The 10556-nt window shown below is 33.6% G+C and overlaps 1 protein-coding gene across 9 annotated transcripts in view; it reads right to left on the bottom strand.

The window, feature by feature from the left end:
• The window catches only part of LOC106468486 (growth arrest-specific protein 2-like), a 41708-nt gene extending 32240 nt beyond the window's left edge, over positions 1 to 9468 (bottom strand). For 7 of the 9 annotated variants that reach the window (XM_022396822.1, XM_022396819.1, XM_022396820.1 and 4 more), the window contains exon 1: positions 9188 to 9468. The gene's annotated coding sequence lies outside the window, so the exon portion shown is untranslated. Of the gene's footprint in view, positions 1 to 8353; positions 8440 to 9187 lie in introns of those variants that run through there. The other 2 variants (XM_022396825.1, XM_022396821.1) reach the window with 2 other exon arrangements.
• Between the last annotated feature and the right edge of the window lie 1088 nt (positions 9469 to 10556).

Below are 10556 nucleotides of genomic sequence, written 5' to 3'. Positions count from 1 at the left end.
ACCCACCGCCAAATCTTGGGCTACTCTTTTGCCAACGAATAGTGGGATTGACCGTCATTTTATAACGTCCCCCACGGCTGAAAGGGCAAGCATGTTTGGTGGAATGGGGATTTGAACCCGCAACCCGCAGATTGCGAGTCGAGCGCCCTAACCATCTGGCCATGCCAGGCCTTACAGAACCAACCAGATTATTTAAAAGATACGGTGGTAGTTTTTTCTCTGTAAATCAGTGTTAATAACTTCCTTTATAGTAACGCCATGGAAACTAGATTAACAGATTCTTGTCATCACTTGCATGCACTCGGTAGAGCCGTATCAAGCATTATTACTTACGCTAATTTGTGAAGCTAATATCACATGACGCTAAACTCTCTTTAATTAGGATAATTTAATAAAATTTAGAAAATTGTGCTTAAAGTTGTCAATGAATAATAACCATCCACTCGTATGATTATTTTGAAAACTTGAGCTAGAAACTGCTAATCTAGTTTGCTTGTCCACACCAATACTTATGTATCTGCACGTGCTTTCACCCTATAGTTATCCTGCTCTAAATCACCCGTCTTTAATTCGAATGACAAAGAACTAAGTACGGTTTACCTTTACTCTTAGGCGGCGCTGCAGTAAACATTTTAGATTGATAGCTCACATGACTTTCTGCGATTTTTGTTGAATAACCTTGCACATGTGGCTATATTTATACCAAATTTGACATCTAATTGTAGGTTGTAAAGATCTATTTGAAAAAAAAAATCTATGAAAGTTAGGTATGTTTTTCTATCAAATAAATTTTCCGTACTTTCCGTGTGAAGAAAAAATAGGAAAAAATTCAATCAAAATTGGAGCTTTTATATCTCGTGTATTTGTTAATGGATTGCCTTGAAATTTGGTATGCGAAGTAAGGATTCAGTAGAGTACACACTCTGAAAATGTGTGTTAGTTTGGATTGCCTAAGTTCGAGCTATATAAAGTGGAAAATGGCTAAATTATCACTCCTCTTAATAACACACAGTGTGTCCTGCAGGTTGTTTCGGCCACACGACACACTGCCATGTTTTTGATATATAATATTACCTTTTAGAAAAGGTAATGATACAGTCATGCTAGAAAACATTTACGGTATTCTAGAATAAGAAGCAGCAATACAAGTGTACCATTAAAATAGAACAATGATATTGCTATCCTAATAGAATACAGGATTTAAAATATACAATATTATCGTTAAAATATATGATCCTATCGTTCTGTCAAAAAAACAAGAAGTACATACAGTATTATTAGTATTTTCGAATTAGAGCTGAATATATAACCCTATTGTCCTATTAGGTTATGAAATGTGTTATTATCGTCTTCCTATACATATTGTCTAATGTTAAGTATCGTCTTACTATACATATTGTCTAATGTGTTATTATCGTCTTACTATACATATTGTCTAATGTTAAGTATCGTCTTACTATACATATTGTCTAATGTGTTATTATCGTCTTACTATACATATTGTATAATGTTAAGTATCGTCTTACTACACATATTGTCTAATGTTAAGTATCGTCTTACTATACATATTGTCTAATGTTAAGTATCGTCTTACTATACATATTGTCTAATGTTAAGTATCGTCTTACTATACATATTGTCTAATGTTAAGTATCGTCTTACTACACATATTGTCTAATGTTAAGTATCGTCTTACTATACATATTGTCTAATGTTAACTATCGTCTTACTATACATATTGTCTAATGTTAAGTATCGTCTTACTATACATATTGTCTAATGTTAAGGAATGCTTCCTTTTTCGTTATTGTTTAATTGTTTAAGAACTTTCACGCAGAGCTATAAAAAGAGCTATCTGCTCATAACTGTCCCTAATTTTGAATTGACAGAGTAAAGTGAAGGCAGCTAATCAGCGCCACCCATCATCAACACTTGGGTTACTCTTATCTGACAGAATAGGAGGATTTCACCGGTACTCTTAAACCCCATCCCCAAAGTGCAGAGCAGATTTTTTTGGTAACGGGCCTCGAACCGTGAAGTTGAGTTAAGAGAAACTTGATTCAATCAGGATTTCTTTCTAAAGAAGTAAAATTTTTTCAAGATAATCTCAATCTAAATTATCAGGACTTTGTTGCATTTTTTTATTGCAAAGCTACAACAATGGGCAATCTGTGCTATGTATAACATGGGGAATCGAAACCTAGATTTTAGCATTATAAGTTCACAAAACTACAGCTGACTCACTGTGGACTGGGATTCCCTTAAAAGAATTAATATTTTTCATGAGAATTCCGATTCAATAAGGACTTCTTTCAAAGCAACTAATTTTTTTCAAGAGAATTTCGGTTCCAATCTGGATTTCTGTCTTTTTCATTCTTAGCTACAGATATTAGTTTGCGAAGTAAGGAAAACGACCTTGTGTTCATAGCTAACCCTACACTGCAACAATTTTAGAAAGAAAAAAAAACTAGATAGCTTTACAAGGTCTTTCTAGCTTTCTCACATGGTATCAAATAACCTCCTATCCAACTATGCTTACGTTACATCTAATTGTTTCCAGCTCTGATATAGAACCGGTCAGGGACAAGATATCCCTCTTCACGACGTCCTTAAATTTCAATTCTTATATAACTTAACACATAACGCGTTTGAGTTTGTCTAGGTTAAAGTTACATAATTCAAACACTATCTCAATCAATGATACTAACGCAACAAATGAGTTGTACATACAAAAAATACATTGCTTCTTTTTAAGTTATCGCAATATACAAAATAACAATAAGAAATGTCACTGCTAAATCGTATCTTCAAAGTGTTGTGTATTAATACTTATAATACTGAGCAGTTTAAGATGTTTCAACATTTGAAATATTTCATCTGGAGTATCAAATAAGACGTTAGAAAATAGAAAGGATTTCCCAACCAGCTAACAAATGCACAAGGAACCTAAATATTGATCCGGCTTTGAAGTTTTGGTGGGCAGAGCACAGATAGCTCATCGTGTAGCTTTGTGCTTAATTTCAAACAAACAAAAAATCATTGACAACCTAGAAACAGTAACAGTGAAGGAGAGGGAATGAATATAAATCGTGATTTTTATCTTTCGTTTTTATTATTATTTAGCTGTTTCTTGTTTTTCAATCATTTATTCATGTATATATATATATGTTTTTTAATCATTCAATTAAAGTAAATATGTTTGCTAAGCATCGAAATTTTTTCAGGACAGAAATACCACATGACAAACGTGTATAAATCTATGTTTCGGCTGGTGAAGCTATTTTATGAAACAGACTTGGGCGAAATTTCGTGTTCGAGTAGAAGTTATATGAATATTTGAAGAGGGTACATGAAATTAGTATTATTGATATTAGAAGAGGTCGATGTAAAACACCAAAACTCTTCAAAAGTGACTTTAAGTAACTCAGGGTATTTTCTTTTTATGTGTTACACAAAAACCCTGTAGTAAAGGCCTTACTAATGATCTAGCTGTAAAAAGAGGTGTGAATGTTGTTACTAGAACTGTAAGATACACATTAGCACACAGTGTGCTTAATGGATGCTTAGCTGCTCAAAAACTACTGTTTAACAGAGATAGCCGAAATAAAAGGCCGAAATTGTATGACTAAAATTAAAGAAGGGTGCATTTTTACAGATGAATTCAAACTGTTTGGCATCAGTTAATGATAGTTTGTTCGATGGCAGAAAGGGAAGTTATATCACGTTCAATGCACAACATCTATAGTGAAGCATGCTGCGCAACTTATGTATATTTGTGGGCTACATCTCAGCCAGTGTTGTTGGGAATCTACAAAACATTGATGGTACCCCGACTGCTGACAGGTACAGTAAGATTCTTATCAATCATATCATTCCCTCAAGAACAAGACCTGTTGTGCAGAGTTTCATCTTTCAAAAAGACAATGATCTCAAGCATGCAGCAAGCGTAATGAACAGCAACCAAACAACTTAGCTGAAAGATAACAATGCATTTCAATCTTATCTTTGTATAAATATATCGGCAAGAATTTTACCGGTAAGAAAAAAACAGTTTTATAAGAAAAACGAATTATGGTAGTTACAAAATACATTGTAGCTCATTGTTTCCGACCTGCGAGATGTGTTTTTTAGATACAAATACGCACACACGTATAAATATATCCATGCAACGTTTCGACCTCTTCACTTGAGTCTTTCTCAGACGTAATAAAATAATAAAAATTAGGATCAATAGAAAATACGATATTAAGATAATGTTCTAATCGCATGAAGCATTAAAAGTAAACAACAATATTGTTGTCAACCTAGTACAGGAGAGGAAATAAAATAAGAAATATAGTTTTTGATAAACATTTTAGTTATAAAGCTGTTAATTAGAATACAATTTTATCATTAATTTGTTTAAAAAATAAAATTAAGTGTATAAGAAGACTGTTATGTTTAAAACAGAGAATATCTTTTTCTGGATTGACTTTCATTGATTGACATCTCAAGTTGGGAATTATCATTACAGAGAATGGTGACCCTTGATTGAGTTATCTATGTCCATTTGCATATCTGTGATTTTGGATCGCTGAATTGGATGGACTTGGATGTTACTCTTATGTACTCATGGATGAAGACAGACAAATGTCTTTAGTTTTTCGATTTAAGTGGTCTTGCAATCACCACACGTGTATTTATAGACAATCTAAGAATGAAGAGATATAGGTGGGCAGTCGTTTATTTTAAAAAATCGTTTTAATTTATAGGGAGGTTGGAAAATGGTGAAAAGTTTGACCTGCGGGTACAACATGTGTTCTTTAGAAAGTATCATACTTTGTTAGCCTATGGAGGGGATAGTCAATGAAACTGAGCATTAATCTACTTTGGAAAATTTTATGAAAGTTTTAGATATTTTGCTCAAAAGTATATTGGTTAAGCTTTCAATCATTTTCTTAGAATATTCGTTACACAATACCATTTCATGGAGAAAAACAATTTCAAAATGCAAAATTAAACAAGTTAAACACATTTTAAAGACTAGAGTTAGAAAACATGTTGTTAGGTTGATCTTACATCGTACAGGAATAAAACCACTAAACTAGATGAGCTGTCCTGTGAACGTTTTATTTCGATAAACTGACGTTGAAAAACTTTGGGTTAATTTGAGTAATTAGTGTAACTAGAAAAGTTAAAGTTTTTTGTCTTCGATTTCACCGATAAATGTTATACATGAATACTGTGAGTTAGAGTACTCGAAAAAGGATGGATTTTGTCTTTTCATTGAAAAAATGACGAAAGTGTCATCAATTTAGCATTTGTAAAATAACATTTTAAAGTTCTCTGAGCAATTGTTCAATGAAGAATGTTTATGATGCCCAAGAAAATTGTTAAGTAGGGTAGATCCTAGTGGGGACCTCATAGCTACTCCATTAATTTTGTCATATAGATTTCTAGTGAATTGAATTTTTTATTACAGAGTGGATAATTAATAACCTAAGCTGTTCCTTAGTTAAACCATAAACAAGAAAACCCTATCTTTTTTTTTCAAACAAATGTTGATGATCTCATCCAATGGAATGTTTGTGAATGTAGAAATTACATCAAACTAACCATAAACCATTCGTTGGAAGGATCCATGTTTTTCAACTTGTTAACAAATGAGAACTAGTCCAGAACAGTAAATTCATTAAACGTTAACGGTTTGAGAATATGTACAATAGGTAGCTGTGCGTTCCGATTTCTGAAAGGACAGGGTGTCTCTAATTTAGCAGGGATAGACTAGAGGGAAGGCAGCTAGTTAACACCACTCACCGCCAACTCTTGTGTCGCTCTTTTACCAACGAATAATGGGATTGACTGTCAAGTTATAACGCCTCCATGGCTGAAAGGGCGAGCATGTTTGGTGATGGGGATCCCAACCCGCAACTTTCAGATTGCGAGTCGAGCGCCATAGCTATCAGGCCGAATGTAATGAATGACTCTGTTTATAGACTTCAGGAAACCACACATTATACCAGCTCGTGATGTACAAGGTTATAATTCGTTGAATGCATTACCAGTAATAATGTGTTGTTGTTTTTTAAACTCCCTAAAAAAAATTATCAAATTTTTATTTCCTTTGAATGGCGATGGAAAGCATACCTGAAGTAATGAATTAGAATTTTGTGGTGTCACTTAGAAAGTCATTCATATATTTAAAGTAGTCAGTTTTCTATAATAAAACAACTTCATTTCCCTTTGTCCAGGCGTGTTACGGTTATGTTTGGATTTTGTGAAAGCTCCTTTAGGGCTGAACCGTTTTCCTTTATAAAGATTAAAGATATGAACTATGGTTTTGAAAAAAGTGAAAGCACAGTGGCTTTACACTTAGTCTTAAAAGTTAAATAAGTCTTGGGTTAGGGAAGGATTATTAGGAGCGTAAATAGGTAAGTTTTACGCCCTTATATGCAATCAACAAAACTTACATTAGGTGGTGGAACAGAGGAATTAGAACCTCTATCAAGGGCAATTATGCAGGATAGATGTAAAATAACGTTACTGAAGTTACATATTAATTTGCTAAAAGCAGTACACTTTTTATGTTTATTAGCTTTACACAGCTTCATAATTTTAATATTTTGTAAATGCTCATAACAAGAAATTTCTTGTTATTTCTTGGTATTTTTTAGTTCCTAAAGTTCAGTCAGGTAACGGTGTTTTTAAGATCAGTCTTACTCTTATTGAATCTTGCTCCGACTGTTATGTCGGTGTTTCAACTTGAGTTCTTCTTATGGGTGTTTTTGAAATTGATAGTAGACTGAAGCATCATGTGTTTGTATTTCTATGCAATAAAAAATGTAACAAGTTGGAAACCCTCAAGTACGATGTTTTTGTAATTACTATAATTATTTTTCTTATAAAACGTTTTCCTGCCGGAAAATCTGTAGCCAATATACTAATTCGAAGATACGGTAAGAGCGGTTCTAAGCCTTAAACTTTGAGGGGGGCTAAAAAAGTGTTTTGGGGGACCTCCCCATCTGTGATTTAAGGGGGCAAATCCCCTTAATAGGAGCCTTTACATTTAATTACACGTGAAGGTGCAAGTCTAAACAATTTCACCATCAATTACTCCATTATTAGAACTCTCACGTTTTCAGATTTACGCTGTTATTTGCTATAAAATGATAGACATAGACAGAAATATAAAATTAATACTTTTATTATACTTAACTTTGTTTAACGCAAATTGGAGTTTATTATGAGACATTTCTATAAACGCAAATAAAATCACGACCTATACTTCTAGAATGCAACTTTTTTAGCTCAATATTTCGCCAGTGTTCCATTTTAGATTTAGCTGGATTACTGAACTTGTAGGAAGGATATCGATAGCTCCTGACGAAGCGAAATATTGAGCTAATAAAGTTACACTCTGGATATATTGGTCGCGATTTTATTTAAGTTTACAGAAAATACTTTTATTGTTTACAAGGTAAACAGGCAGCAGCAATTATATTTCACAAATGAAAGAGTCGTCTTTTTTTTCACTGTAGATCATTAGCAACTGTATTCTGAAACTCCTGGCAATCTTTATCTGGCCTTTTGCTGAAACAATTAGATCTGATATTTCATTATGACGGAAAACATTGCTTGTCTCCACCGTTAGCGTATCACGACTCGTTAGTTTTAACAAGAAAATATGGACTATCCAATATTATATTCAGACTTTAACCACGTATAAAACAGTTGAGATTAACTTTATGGACGATGATTATCGTGTCTACTTTACTTTCCATACACATTGTATTTGCTGAGAAACACCTTAGTTAAAGAAACATTCCCAGAACTTCTACGAGACATTGACACATGACACTCAGCAGTTTCATAAAGCTCTAGCGGTGAATTGAGTTGGGCATACACATTCTGTGACGGACCGGCATGGCAAAGTGGTTAGGACACTCGACTCGCAATCTGAGGGTCGCGGATTCGAATCTCCGTCCCACCAAACACGCTCGCTTTTTCAGCTGTGGGGGCGTTATAATGTGACGGTCAATCCCACTATTCGTTGGTAAAAGAGTATCCCATGAATTGTCGGTGGGTGGTGATGACTAGCTGCCTTCCCTCTAGTCTTACACTGCTAAATTAGGGACGGCTAGCGCAGATAGCCCTCGTGTGGCTTTGCGCGAAATTCAAAAAACAAACAAACACTCTGTGAACAATCGTGTTTTATGCCCCTGAGCGATGATATTTCCTGCAAACACTTCCAAACTAGGAATAACCTAACAGAAGGGATTTCGGGGTAGTTCCGTGTTCTTATTTTGGTGTATTGTAGTTTTGCATAATATAAAGTTGTAATTTGCTCAGTTTATTTCATCTAAGATATACTCACTACCTCTTCGAAAAGTATACTATTTAAATAATCATGGTTTGTTTTTTAGAGCAAAGTCACACTGGGCTATCTGATGTGTCCACCGCGGGGAATCGAGCCTGGATTTTAGCGTTGTAGGTCCGTAAACTTACTGCTGTCCCACCGGAGAACATACGGAGTACATGACAGAAAAATAAGCCATAATGCGCACTTGGAACTCAATCTTACAACTTTCAGTAACTTTTGAGAAGATGCATTAATGGTGTTTCTCGAAGTCAATGAATTCAAATTTTTAACTTTAACTTTCAATAAATTACAAATATGTAAAAAGAGTGAACAATGTTAGGGAGTATATGCCAAGTTTCAGTAAAGACAGTTATTTCGTATTCCTATCACACTTTCATGTATTTGTTACCAGAAGTTCTGCAGTGTATTCAGAAAACATCTTGCATAACAAAAACTATTCCGTCAGAATAAGTGAAAGCTATCTTACACGTTTTACATTTTAACAGCTTCAACCATAATTTTCGGGAAAAACTATATACGAAAAAGAATAAAAAGGCTTAACACTATTGAATTGACCTAATTTGTTAGCTCCTTATATTTAGAACTGTTCTCAAGCAGAAAATATTTTCGCTAAATATTGTTTCTTGTTATTGATTGTTTTATTTTTCTATCTAATGCAGTCACTTTAAGAGTGCAAGCGCAAAGATTAAAAAATACAAGTTAAATTAATAATAAACTTAAGTGTTTTTTATGACTAATCTGTTTCATAGTTCTATCTTCTAAGTTCCCAATAAATTATTGAAATATTTAGGTATATAATCCTACAAAAATTTTAATCTTTCCACTAACCAGCAAAACCTCTGCAGCTACGACAGACCGGTGAATTGATCGCTGCACTGAAGAAACATGTGGATGACAGAACAAGTTAGTATCGTATACGTTCACATTACCGCCTGTTAGAAACCTGCAGACGGTAGGTGCTCTTACCTCATTTACCCGTCTCGGATGTACAGACAAACTGGCGACTGAACATTATGTCACTCACTTCACATCACCTAAGTCCAGCCACTCATAAGCCACCACGAATGATTTATCAATCAAAGTGTTCCAAAACTATTGCGACAACTCCTTTAAGCTTCCGCCACTCTATCACCGTCAGAGCCCTCTTTCGGAAATGTTCCTTTGCACTTTTACAACCAAACGATGGTAATGCCGAGAAGCTACAAAAAGTGTGTGTATGTATATATATATATATAAGTGAAAGAGTGAGAGTTTAGGCTTATACAACCTACACCCAATTTCTTTTCGCTACAGCTTTTGCTCGACCGTAATTGTGTTGAAAATTCAACAGTTTTAAAATTGTATAGAGAATTGAACACATTTAAAATGATAACTTCCAACTGACTGAAATATACCACGTATTCACTAAAATTCACTCAAAGTCGAATAACATACTTTGTTATTCTCTAACACAAAATCTGAGTAAAGCTTAATGTTAACTTCAAAAACAAGTATGAGAAAAGTTTAAAACATCAATTAGCTAAATGTTTATTTTTTCCATTTTATTTAGTCAAACTTTTCAAATGTGGTTGTCCTAATATTTCTTTAAAGTATCTGGAGAAATCAGAGCCAATATTTTTCAATTTTATAGAAGCAGGGGAGTGCTATATAATGTTTGGTATTCTTTTATATTAATTCAATATGCTTTGTTTTTCTGCGTATCATCTCTAAACCAATTAACAAATTAAAAAAACAATACTTTAGATCTTAAAACTGTACTGTGTGTTGTTCGCTCAACATTTTAACTTAATTCTTTATAACCATTTGACTTTGTGCTTGAAAAAAAAAATGTCTTGAATTATTACGATTTGGTCATTTTCTGCACATTCTTCTACTCCACTCTCACACATAAGCCAAACGAAAGGTTTCATATCTTGAAACAATAAATCTGTCTTTGACAAGTTTCATCCATGACCTTAAAATGTTGAAGCACATCAATTTGGTCTTTAACGAGATACATTTTCTTCATGATTTTGAGATAAATCACTTTTAAAAGTACTAATTTTTCAGTGAAACTATCTCTGGACGTTACATTAGAGAAAGACAATTATAGATGAATTCAACAAGGAATATTATTCAAACTGTATACACTGAGTGGTCACAAGTAAATAGACACCTAATTTTTCGTCATTTAACTGATTTATGTTAACTAATTTGT

This window comes from Limulus polyphemus, unplaced genomic scaffold (assembly GCF_000517525.1).
Source record: "Limulus polyphemus unplaced genomic scaffold, Limulus_polyphemus-2.1.2 Scaffold3024, whole genome shotgun sequence".
Lineage (NCBI taxonomy): Eukaryota > Metazoa > Arthropoda > Merostomata > Xiphosura > Limulidae > Limulus > Limulus polyphemus.
Note: the sequence above shows the minus strand (reverse complement) of the source record. Positions and strands in the feature narration are given on the sequence as shown.